The sequence below is a fragment of the Lactuca virosa genome, chromosome 4 (assembly GCF_052849685.1).
Source record: "Lactuca virosa cultivar CGN04683 chromosome 4, Lactuca_virosa_CGN04683_v6, whole genome shotgun sequence".
Taxonomy (NCBI): domain Eukaryota; kingdom Viridiplantae; phylum Streptophyta; class Magnoliopsida; order Asterales; family Asteraceae; genus Lactuca; species Lactuca virosa.
Window position 1 is genome coordinate 203,564,246 of NC_136429.1, and position 11,194 is coordinate 203,575,439.

An 11,194-nucleotide genomic window follows, 5' to 3' on the forward strand; every position below is an offset into this window, starting at 1 on the left:
CCAAATTTTTATAAAATATGCACCTTAATATAGTTTTTACTCATAAAATATTGATTTTTGACTTATAAATTTAGGGTAAATGTTAATGACTTAAATTTTTATTTCCTTGATTATATTTCCTTGAACTTAATTATTTTAAGATAATATTATAAGTTTCATAACTAATTTTATAAAATTCTTGATGTTAAACTTTATAAAATTTAGGTTTTAGGGCTTTTAGGGTTTTGGAGTTTAATAAACTTTGAATATCAAAATAAATTGAATATTTGAGACTTCAAATTATCTTATGGTATTATAACTCTTTTATAGTTATAAATAATGTTTGTAATTTATTTTTATCGGTTTATTGGCATTCTATGTAGTGATTCCGAGATTCAAGTGAAATTGAGGAATCAAGTATACTAGTCTTAGTCTTCAACTTTGACTTAAGTTTCTATGAGACTCTGACCTAATTTCTACCACTAGGTAAAGTGCATGATGTGTGTATATGATTCATGAAAAGGTGTTCGAGTCAAAGAGGGACCTAAATATGGATATTCACTACAGTTAAGTAGTTGTAGAATTCACATATCAATGTGAAATCTAAGTGTACTATCCATTGATTCTAATTGTTTCCAAGCTTCTAGTAGGTTATAACTTAGTTTCTAGTTACTTAGTCTAGTATGTGTCGTGCCTATACGTGCAACTAAGTTTAGTCAAATCTAGAACCGAATCGAATTTTGACGGTTGTCACAGTCTCCCCCGGTTGAAAGAATTTCGTCCTGAAATTCAATTCGTGACGTATTCTATTAGAACTCAGTCAAGTACAATTGTATAGCTGGAGAGGTGGTGACTTGAAGTGTTCTTTGATTATTTTGGGTTTATTTCCTCAAAGGAAGAACCCAATTCTTTAGCTATAGTCAAATTAATGTTTCCTTAATTCGAGTTCTTTCGTCTAGATTATGGAAAATTTGATTCATGGAATCATGTTCCAACCATGGCGACCTAGTCGAAAAAGATCATCTAGTTAGATATTATCTGAATTAAGAGAGCGGTATAAGTTTTGCTGAAGCACCAACTACACTAAGCGTTAAATCTGCATTGATCCTTAAGTCGCGTTCTAAATCAACACTACGTGTAAATTTTCCGCCTAATAACGAAAAGATTAGGAACAATTTGTTCGCTTGCAGGTTGGCTACTAAATCTGGAAAAAGATATATTCCAAAATACGAAGGGGTAGCACGAATGAAAGAGAAGCGATCGATGGTAAGTTCCTATTGATACACATTAAGGGTAGGCAACGAAGTTTTGGTACATCTCGAATGTAAAGGCTATTTAACTCCCATCTACAAAAGAAATTACGAAACGATCAAGTATTTCTGAAGCTATAATTTCTACTACAGGTACTCTAACTATAATAGAACCATGATTGAAGAATACAGTTAGAGAGTCGTTGTTTCTAATGAAGGCGGTGAAACTTTATGATATTTTAAATCACATTATTTAGGTAGCATTTTGAGCGTTTAAAATGATAAGTAATCTCGCTGCTCTCAAAATGTGTGTTTAGAAATGATAATTAATTTCACTATTATCAAAATGTGTAATAATTCCAAGATAATGAAGATACATGTGTGACGATCAAACGAAGTAGTAAAATAATATAAAGATTAATTAAGGTTAAAGGTTTAAGTCGCCATTAAAGGAATCTGTATAGAAATATTTGTATTATTATTATTATTATTATTTTTTGAGAAATTGTCCAATTGTCTAAGTCAGGACAAATTCAAGTTTACGAGGATTCAGAATACTTATTAAAACAAGTTTGAGAGTTTAGGAATTCACTGAAATTTGCAAAGTAAAATACTATTTTAAGAAAGGTGTAAAAATGTCGATCATCGAAAACACTGCATTCTTAATTTAGTGATTCTACAAAAATATTCATTTGAAGGATAAATAATCATAACTTTTAAAACTTTTCATATTTTTAAAGAAAAGATGAAACATATGAAATGTATTCTTCACATATATTTTCTGGATTTTGAAAAATGATAAGAACAAGGCGGTCACCTTGTATATTAATTGTAAGGAAATACAATGAAAATTGTGCGTTTAATCAAAATTTTAAATTTAGAGCAAAAGTAGCAAATGTAATTAAGGATTACTTGTTTATTGTAGATTTCAAAATAAAAAAACAAGATGTATATGATAAAAAGCGTAATTGAATATATCAAAGTTGACTAAATCAAAATTATGCGTCACAATTATACACGTATTAATCGCTCAAAACGCAAGGGTAGACTTCTAGTCTTTATGTATACAAACATGATACCAGGTGAAGCAAAATAGACAGAAACAAAGTTAGACAATGTATTATGTTAATATTATGGTGTGCGACATCTAAAGTCAGAAGGAGAGCGAAAAATAAAGTTCGGGGGAAAGAAAAAGGAAGATAGCGGCGGCAATGATTGATATTGTTAAAATTATAAGAACAATACCTATAGGTAGATTTAAAACCAGGTTGAGATATATTTCAAACTTCAATATTTGATGTATATTGATGATTAAATAGAAATGAAGAAGTTTTAAAGTGTTATATAAGGTTTGCTAAAAATTCACGATTTATCTATTAAGTTAAACTCCATTTGTGAAAAAGAAGAAACACTAAAACTTTTAATTGAAAATCTGACAGTTTTGACCTTTTTGACTGGGGTCCAACAATGGTTAAAACGGATAAGGTAAAGACTTAACATATTTAGATGAGTAATCGTGCATTGTCAAAAGTACGTCGCTGGAAGTTTAAAAGTGAACACTAAGTTTTGCAATGTTGTAAGTTTTATAAACACGGATTATAAAACTAATTTGAAATAAAATAAACAAATGATGTGTGTTGGAAATTTAGGAATTAGAGATATCTTAGAAACATGTGTGAAGTAGAAAGTTGTGAAAATATCATGTTGGGATTCAAGAAAACACATTTAAGTAAGGTACAATGCCTAAATGAGAAAGTGGTCAAAAGAGTCAAAACAAAAGTGGTTTGAAAGATCCGATGAAGCTTTTACACGTAATATGAACTTCAATGTTATAGGTTTAAGTTTTATAGCATAGAGTTTAAACACTTTTATAAAAGAAAATGTTTCTAAGTTTTTCGAAAACGTGTCAAAATGGTAAGCAAGGTTTAAAATGGTTTATATGCCCTTAAAAACACATCTATCCATTGAAATGGATTTGAAATGGATTTGAAATAAAATTGAAATAGCAAGGTTAAAACCAATAATGGTTAAATTGAGTTTTGAAGAAAAGTGTTAAGTTAAAGCAAGTTGTCAGAAGATTTTTAGCGAGAATATGACTTACATTGTTAAGAAATGTATACTAAGTTGATTGAAGTGGTAATGAAATATTTTATTGATGATAAATAAAACCGATGAAGCGAAATAATTTTTCGATGGAAGATTAAGAAGTAAGGAATAAGTATGTTAGTGTAGCTGATCGTACCTAAATACTAAGGCGAGTCTAAGGCGAGTGCCGGCGTCTTTTTCCCCAAGATAAAGGACAAAAAAAATTTGAAAGACGTTTTAAAGTGTCATTGTAATTTCCGACCTTTTATAGAGGTCAAAGGGATATCCTATGTTAAGTTTTAAGCTCAAGGTGGAAACAACCTAAAGCTAAATTCGTAGCGTAGTAGAGAAGTCTCATGTATGTGTTAAACTTCTGTGTCTCCTTGTGAGTCGAATCCGGAATGCCCGCCAATGGTATACAAGTGATTACTTAGTGGTGACTCATCTACCTCCTTACGAGATGCTCCAATTATCATTCGTGTCGGTATCGAAACGATTTTCCTAGTTGTAACTCTTGAAGACGATGAAGAGGTATTGAGGAATAATTGGTATATGTTTCGACTTAAGATAATTACTAGTGTATATCTAGCTACTAATCTTACATCTAAATTCAATAGCTACCGAGGAATACCCATTCTTAGTACTAAGTGCATTGCTCCTAGAGTGGCTAGTGATATAACCTAAGTGGTTAACCTAGCACTTGATAAGGGACAAGAATATTTCTAAATAAAGGCATTGTTATAAAAGTGCACTTAGTTTCTAAGTGTATCTAGATGAATGCCTATAATATGTAATGCCCGTACGCACACCGAAAAATTTTGTTTTTCAAAAGTTTAAGTTGAAAATCGTTTTGAACATAATTCTACTATAACCATTTCAAGCCTCACATTAAGTTTTCTTAATTAAGCATAGTTGGCCAGGCTATACTTAATTATAGTCTGATAATGCGTACTCGAATTAGTTATACCAGTAGTATGTTCAGTATTTTAAAAACGTCTAGAAATTTTTTGGCTATAGTTGTGGTTTTCCAAAGGAAAACCGGTATTCTCTATAACCTTCGGCTCTGATACCATTTTCTGTCACACCCCGCTAAAGCGGAAACACGAGGCGTGGCAGTATAAAGGGTTTCATAGCAAAAGTTAAAAGACAACACCAACCATAGTATTAAAAATCATTACAATTTTACAATGGGTTTGAACAACTTTTAAAAGAAATTACAATGTAAATTGAAATACAACACATGCGAATGCTCCTAAAAGTGAAGTTTCCCTAAGTGCCACTTACTCGATGATTCCTGAAAAAGCATGTAAAACGAGCGTCAACTATAAAAATAGTTGGTAAGTACTCACAGATAAACAAAATAATATTGGTTCCATGAATTGAAATCAAAGTTTTGATAAAAGTTTCCAATAATAAAAGTATATTGTTAAAATGAGTAAATAAGTTTGTAAAAACAAAGTTCTTTGTCATCATGAGAGATAAAGTATGTTGCCCAAATAAGATGCAACATTCATATTCTCATGGAAGATAAAGTTCGTTACTCAAACGAGTAAACAAGTTTCATTGCTAAAATGAGCAATCAATTTCGTTGCTACAAGGAGCAAACAATTTCATTGCTAAAACATGTATATAAGTTTTCAGTAATAAAAGTTCGTTGTTGTAATGAGAAACAAAGTTCATTGCTATAATTAATAACAAGTTTATTGCTATAACGAGAAACGAGTTTGTATGTGTATGAGCAAACAATGAGTCTCAACCAAACCTATGACTGAAGCCCTATCAAGATCTATGCTTATCGTTCCATAGATGAATATGGTATCATGCACTCCAGCAATAGGGCGAGTGAGGAGTTGTCAATTCCTAATAGCGTTATCCATAATGACCATTGGCTCAAAGAGTTAATGGTTAGAGATAAGGGAAGGGCCTTAGTACGATAAGTTCTCATGTTCCGTGTTGCATAGACATACATAGAGAGACATAGCAATAAAATAGCAATCATGTTTGATACAAATCAATTTAAATACAACATTCAAATAATAGTTTTTCGGGACATGCTTTTCCACCCCAAAACATAAAAACCGAAAATAAGGGAGTGGTGAATACTCACAATGCATTTAGATGATGCAAATGGTGCCTTGAACTACGTTCCACGTGTACCACTACCGATTCCTACAATAATGGTATTCGTTAGTGAGTCTCTAATCGAAATCTAACACTAGTATACTTACTACTACAATAGAATTATGTCAATAATGTGTCAAAATTTAATATTGATAAGTTACAAACATTTTTCTGTGGAAATTAAGTTTCAAAGAATCAATTGTTATATAACAATTTAAGTGGAAAATTTCCATTATTGAAATGTTAATATTTAACATTTTAGAGGTGTTCCAATGATTAAATATTCAAAACTAAATCAATTTAGTTCTAAACTTTTCCAAACTTTGCATTTAAGTTTTAATTGAAGTCAAAGACCTTAAGATAAATTTTCTTGAATTTTTTATTTGTCTGACTATTTTTCACGATTTTAGTTTCTTGAATAACCATAAAATCATGAAAAATACTAAACAGTTAATAAAAATTACCAAACTTCAGATTTTGGTTCTAAATGTACTAAAAGACTTCTAGATAAATTTTCATCGATTATGAATATGTATAACCATTTTTCACATATTTAATTCTCTAAATAGATACAAATTCATGAAAAATAGAAATCAGTTATGAAAATACCCCAAACTTTTTATAACAATGTCATTACATATACTTAAGCTGAGAAAAATATAAAAAGGGGTTTCTAAACTGTTTAACCCAATTTTATGATTTTTATGCATTTATTCTAATAAAAATAGGGATAAATAGAAAACTGTTTCCAAAATTACCCAAACTTTTTGTGATATTGTTATTAAACATTCTTAAGTTGGGAAAAATATAAAAATTGATTTCTAAACTGTTTAACCCAATTTTATGATTTTTGAGCATTTATTCTAATAAAAATTGAAATAAATAGAAAACAGTTTCCAAAAATGGCCAAAATTTTTGTAACACTTTTATTATAAATGTAGAAGCTGTGAAAAATATAAAAGATATTTTTCAATTAGTCTTTCTATTTTTCTTTGTTTTATCCTCTTAAATAATCATTAATTGGAGAATAATTATTAAACAGTTAAAGTAAATTACCAAAAATTTTGTAAAGTTCATGAACAGTGTAAATAATCTGGGAAAAATCCCAAATGTGGTTTTTATCTACTGGAATCCGATTTTGTGTATTTAAGTGTATTTAATCTTAGAAAATAGGAGAAAAATAGTATACTGAAGGGAAAAGTCATCAAAATTTTTATGTAGCCTCCTAATGTACTACAAGGTGTTCTGGTAAATATTTATGAATTTTGGATAAGCAGAACTATTTTTCTTGTTTTTAGTTCATAATATACACAAAAATCGGGGAAAAATAGGAATACATTATGAAAAATTCTGAAATTATTTTTCTAAGTCTTCCACAGAGAGTATAAGCTGCGAAAATTATTATATAACCTTTTCAAATTATCTAAAGCGGTTTTATGATTTATTGGGGCTAAACAAAAAGAAAATTCAAAACCATATTAAACTGTAACAAAAATCGATGAAACTTAATGAGGGATCATTATTTAGCATAGGGGTCGTCCACGAATATAACTAGGATTTATAGACCCCTGAAAGTATTTTATATGATTTATTGCCCTATTTTCTTGCATTAATTATAATAATTCTATAAAAATGAGTTATTTTCTGGAAATTTACAGATCATCTTATTTTGTTTATGGGAATCTAGGAAAAATCGGATTTGGTCAGCAAAGGAGTTTTAGATATTTATTTGGAAATAAATCCTTCATGAACATATTTGAAAGCTTTTAACAACATACTTTGATGATCTAGCATATTAGCTTGAAGATCATCACATGCATGTTGGTTTGAAGATCATTCATGAGTTTGAAATGTTCAAAAATCGTTTTTGATAGAAAACATAGGGTGCATGTGGTGTTTTTCCACCAAAACATATAGAAAAGTGCATTTCCATGGTTTTGACTTAGGTTTAGGTCATGGATCTTCACCATTTTGTAACATGCAAGATGTTTTTGGTGAAAATCTACCACCATCATCATCAAAACTGAAGTGAATGTATATTCACACAAAATTTCTAAGAGAAAGGTGTAGAAGAAGAAGGAAATGCAAGAAAAACCTTGAAAACATGGAGGAAAATGAAAGGAAATCGTGTTCTACCTTAATGAACACCACTAGATGATGAAGATTTTGAGTTTGAGGTGTGTTCTTGGACTTATTCTCTGGAAAATTTCATGGGTATAGAGAAATGAAGAGAGAAATGGAGTGGTGGTGATGAAGAGTGTGAGAGAGAATGAGGGGTAGAGTGAGAGAGAAGATGGAGTGTGAGGGTGAAGTGAATGATTAAAAATTTTGGGAAGAGGGTGCCTAGGAAAGAGGGGGGACGAATTTTGATGAGGAGAGAGGTTCCCTCACTCTTCCATTTTTATAAAATTCTAATTATTTTATAAAAACACCAAATTTTTATAAAATATGCACCTTAACATAGTTTTTACTCATAAAATATTGATTTTTGACTTATAAATTAAGGGTAAATGTTAATGACTTAAATTTTTATTTCCTTGATTATATTTCCTTGAATTTAATTATTTTAAGATAATATTATAAGTTTCATAACTAATTTTATAAAATTCTTGATGTTAAACTTTATAAAATTTAGGTTTTAGGGCTTTTAGGGTTTTGGAGTTTAATAAACTTTGAATATCAAAATAAATTGAATATTTGAGACTTCAAATTATCTTATGGTATTATAACTCTTTTATAATTATAAATAATGTTTGTAATTTATTTTTATCGGTTTATTGGCATTCTATGTAGTGATTCCGAGATTCAAGCGAAATTGAGGAATCAAATATACTAGTCTTAGTCTTCAACTTTGACTTAAGTTTCTATGAGACTCTGACCTAATTTCTACCACTAGGTAAAGTGCATGATGTGTGTATATGATTCATGAAAAGGTGTTCGAGTCAAAGAGTGACCTAAATATGGATATTCACTACAGTTAAGTAGTTGTAGAATTCACATATCAATGTGAAATCTAAGTATACTATCCATTGATTCTAATTGTTTCCAAGCTTCTAGTAGGTTATAACTTAGTTTCTAGTTACTTAGTCTAGTATGTGTCGTGCCTATACGTGCAACTAAGTTTAGTCAAATCTAGAACCGAATCGAATTTTGACGGTTGTCACATGTATTAAGAATCAACAATTAGAAACTTAACAGAGTTAGATAGTGTACTTACCTGAAGCAGAGTCAAACATTTTGTCTCTACTTTCTTTCGGATCTTTCTGGTAGTCAGGGCAGCTTCGCTTCCAATGTCCCTTCTCTTAACAGTAAAAACGTACAGACTCTTTGGGAATGGTACACGGGACTATCACAGACTTAGCCTTTCTCTCTACCATTTGGTCAACCGGGTTTACCATGGCCAATTCCTTTCCATTGGGAAGAGAAAACTTTTCTGGACTTCCAATGTTACCATTGTCAATATCCATGGAAGTTTGAGAAGTAGATCTTCCACCCGATTTTACTTTTCCAGTGCGCTAAAACATTGCTGATTCAGCAGCAACAAGCAAATTGTTTAGATCAATAAGGGTCATGTCGTGATTTGTCACATAGTAGTTCTTAATGAACTCACTATATGACTCAGGAAGTGATTGAAGGACCCAGTCAACAGCCAACTTCCTTGAGACTTCGACACCCAACACTCTCAGTCTGTCGATATGTGACTTCATCTCCAAGACGTGAGTACACACAGGCCTTCCATCTTCATGTTTCATTACAAGTAGGGCTTGAGTGACCTTGAATTTTTCAAGTCTTCGAGCTTGTGGGTCAGGGAGAATAATTGGAGGAGGTGGAGGAACAGAAGTATGATTTCCATGATCCAATCGCGGAACATCATCTTCATTAGGAAGGCTTGTTCCAAGGGATTTGGGAAGACCATAGTTGTCCAAACCAGACATCTCCAATGGGAGAAAATTCAAGTTAGTTGATTTAAGTCCTTAATATAACACCCATTATTAAATATTAAGGCTAAGACCCAACACAATATTTTATAACTTGGAAGAGGGATGTTGTAATCCAAGCTACAAAATATTTGAAGGTAGGCGAATGACAATTCACCAATTTCTACCATGAAAAACGAAATTGGAATTAGGTTTTAATTGGATTGAAACTCCTAGGTCTTTTGAGATTCATTGAAATTTTCAATGGCATGTTTAAATCTCGATTTTGCCCTCTCAAGTTTGTGACTGGGATGCCGAGGATCCCAAACAAGGTGTGAATAACCATGCAAATTAACTTGGTACCCTTAAATTTATCACCTAATCGATGTGTCGGTTAACCACATGCGCTCCACCGATCTATGATAAACATTAAGTTACCCTTCGCCACACTTACTAGTCCATGTTAGTGTGTCGGTTAACCACACACGCTCCACTAACGACATAGTAAGGTACATTTTCCTAAAGTAACTAAGATTGAGAATTTATAAAAGGTTTAGTTACTTTATATTTATCATTATACTTTTAATAATATTTATAGTCCTTGTCCTACCCATTCGGCTAACGACCCTCCACCAGTCAAGGAAGCTGTGGGTGAGAGTGTACACCCATTAAGCTGCGATTTTATAGGCAACAATCTTATGCCCCCCCCCCCCTTATACATCGGCTTCGTGCATGAGGCCTACTAACGGTAAGACTGACTTGATCTTATATATATATATATATATATATATATATATATATATATATATATATATATATATATATATATATATATATATATATATATATATATATATATATATATATTATTATTAACTTATAATACTATAAAGTATAAGGGTTGAATTTTAACTTTTAAAACATTAGGGTTTGGAATTAAAGTGTGTGTGAGACTTTACAAATTCCAAAACTTGAGGGCAAGTTTTGAAACTATTCAAAAAAAAATTCATTTCTATAACTTATGAGTTTTAATGGTTTTAAAGAAAAGACTTTTGGAATTCCATAACTTGAGGACAAGTTATGGAGTCCATTAATTGGCATTTAGATCAAGAATAACACTAACAAACAATTTGCAAATAAATCCTATGATCTACTAAAACTCATAAGTATGAACATTCATATCAACAATTTCAAGAATCATATAAACATATATAAAACTTGAAAATTTGATAATAACCATTGAAAATGGATTAGCATAATCATTACCTATGACAACCCGTAAATTTCTATCTAGTAAAGTCAATCCAATCCTCCAAAAGCCAGACTTATTCTATTGCCTTTTAGCCTTGTTAAGGGTCATGTATTAGATCGAGATCATAAGGCTGCACCCGAACCAGAAAACCCAACACATGAGGTTCACGGCCGTAAACCATGTCCACGGCCGTGAACACTCTTCTAGCCGTGAATCCCTCATTACTTAGATAGATTTCCTTCATTTCTCTTCATTTCTCACATCTTTCATCCAAGAACACTCAAACTCTCTCAAGTATCATCAAAGGAATCCATCCTTTCTCTTCAAAAACGTAAGTGATTCATCCATTTTACTAGTTAATCTTCTTGATCATATGGATCCTTTGAATCACATCCTTGAATGCATCACCTTTTCTTCAAGATCTTCAAGTCTTCATATTTTCACCAAGAACACCAAGAACACCCACTTGTTCATTGGGCCGTGAACACCTTCAAGACTTGCATTTAGTAAGTATCTTTTCCATACACTTGTTATCCATTAGAAGCTCTTGAATCCCCATGCAACAAACACCTTTTAAGCACCATCTTCAA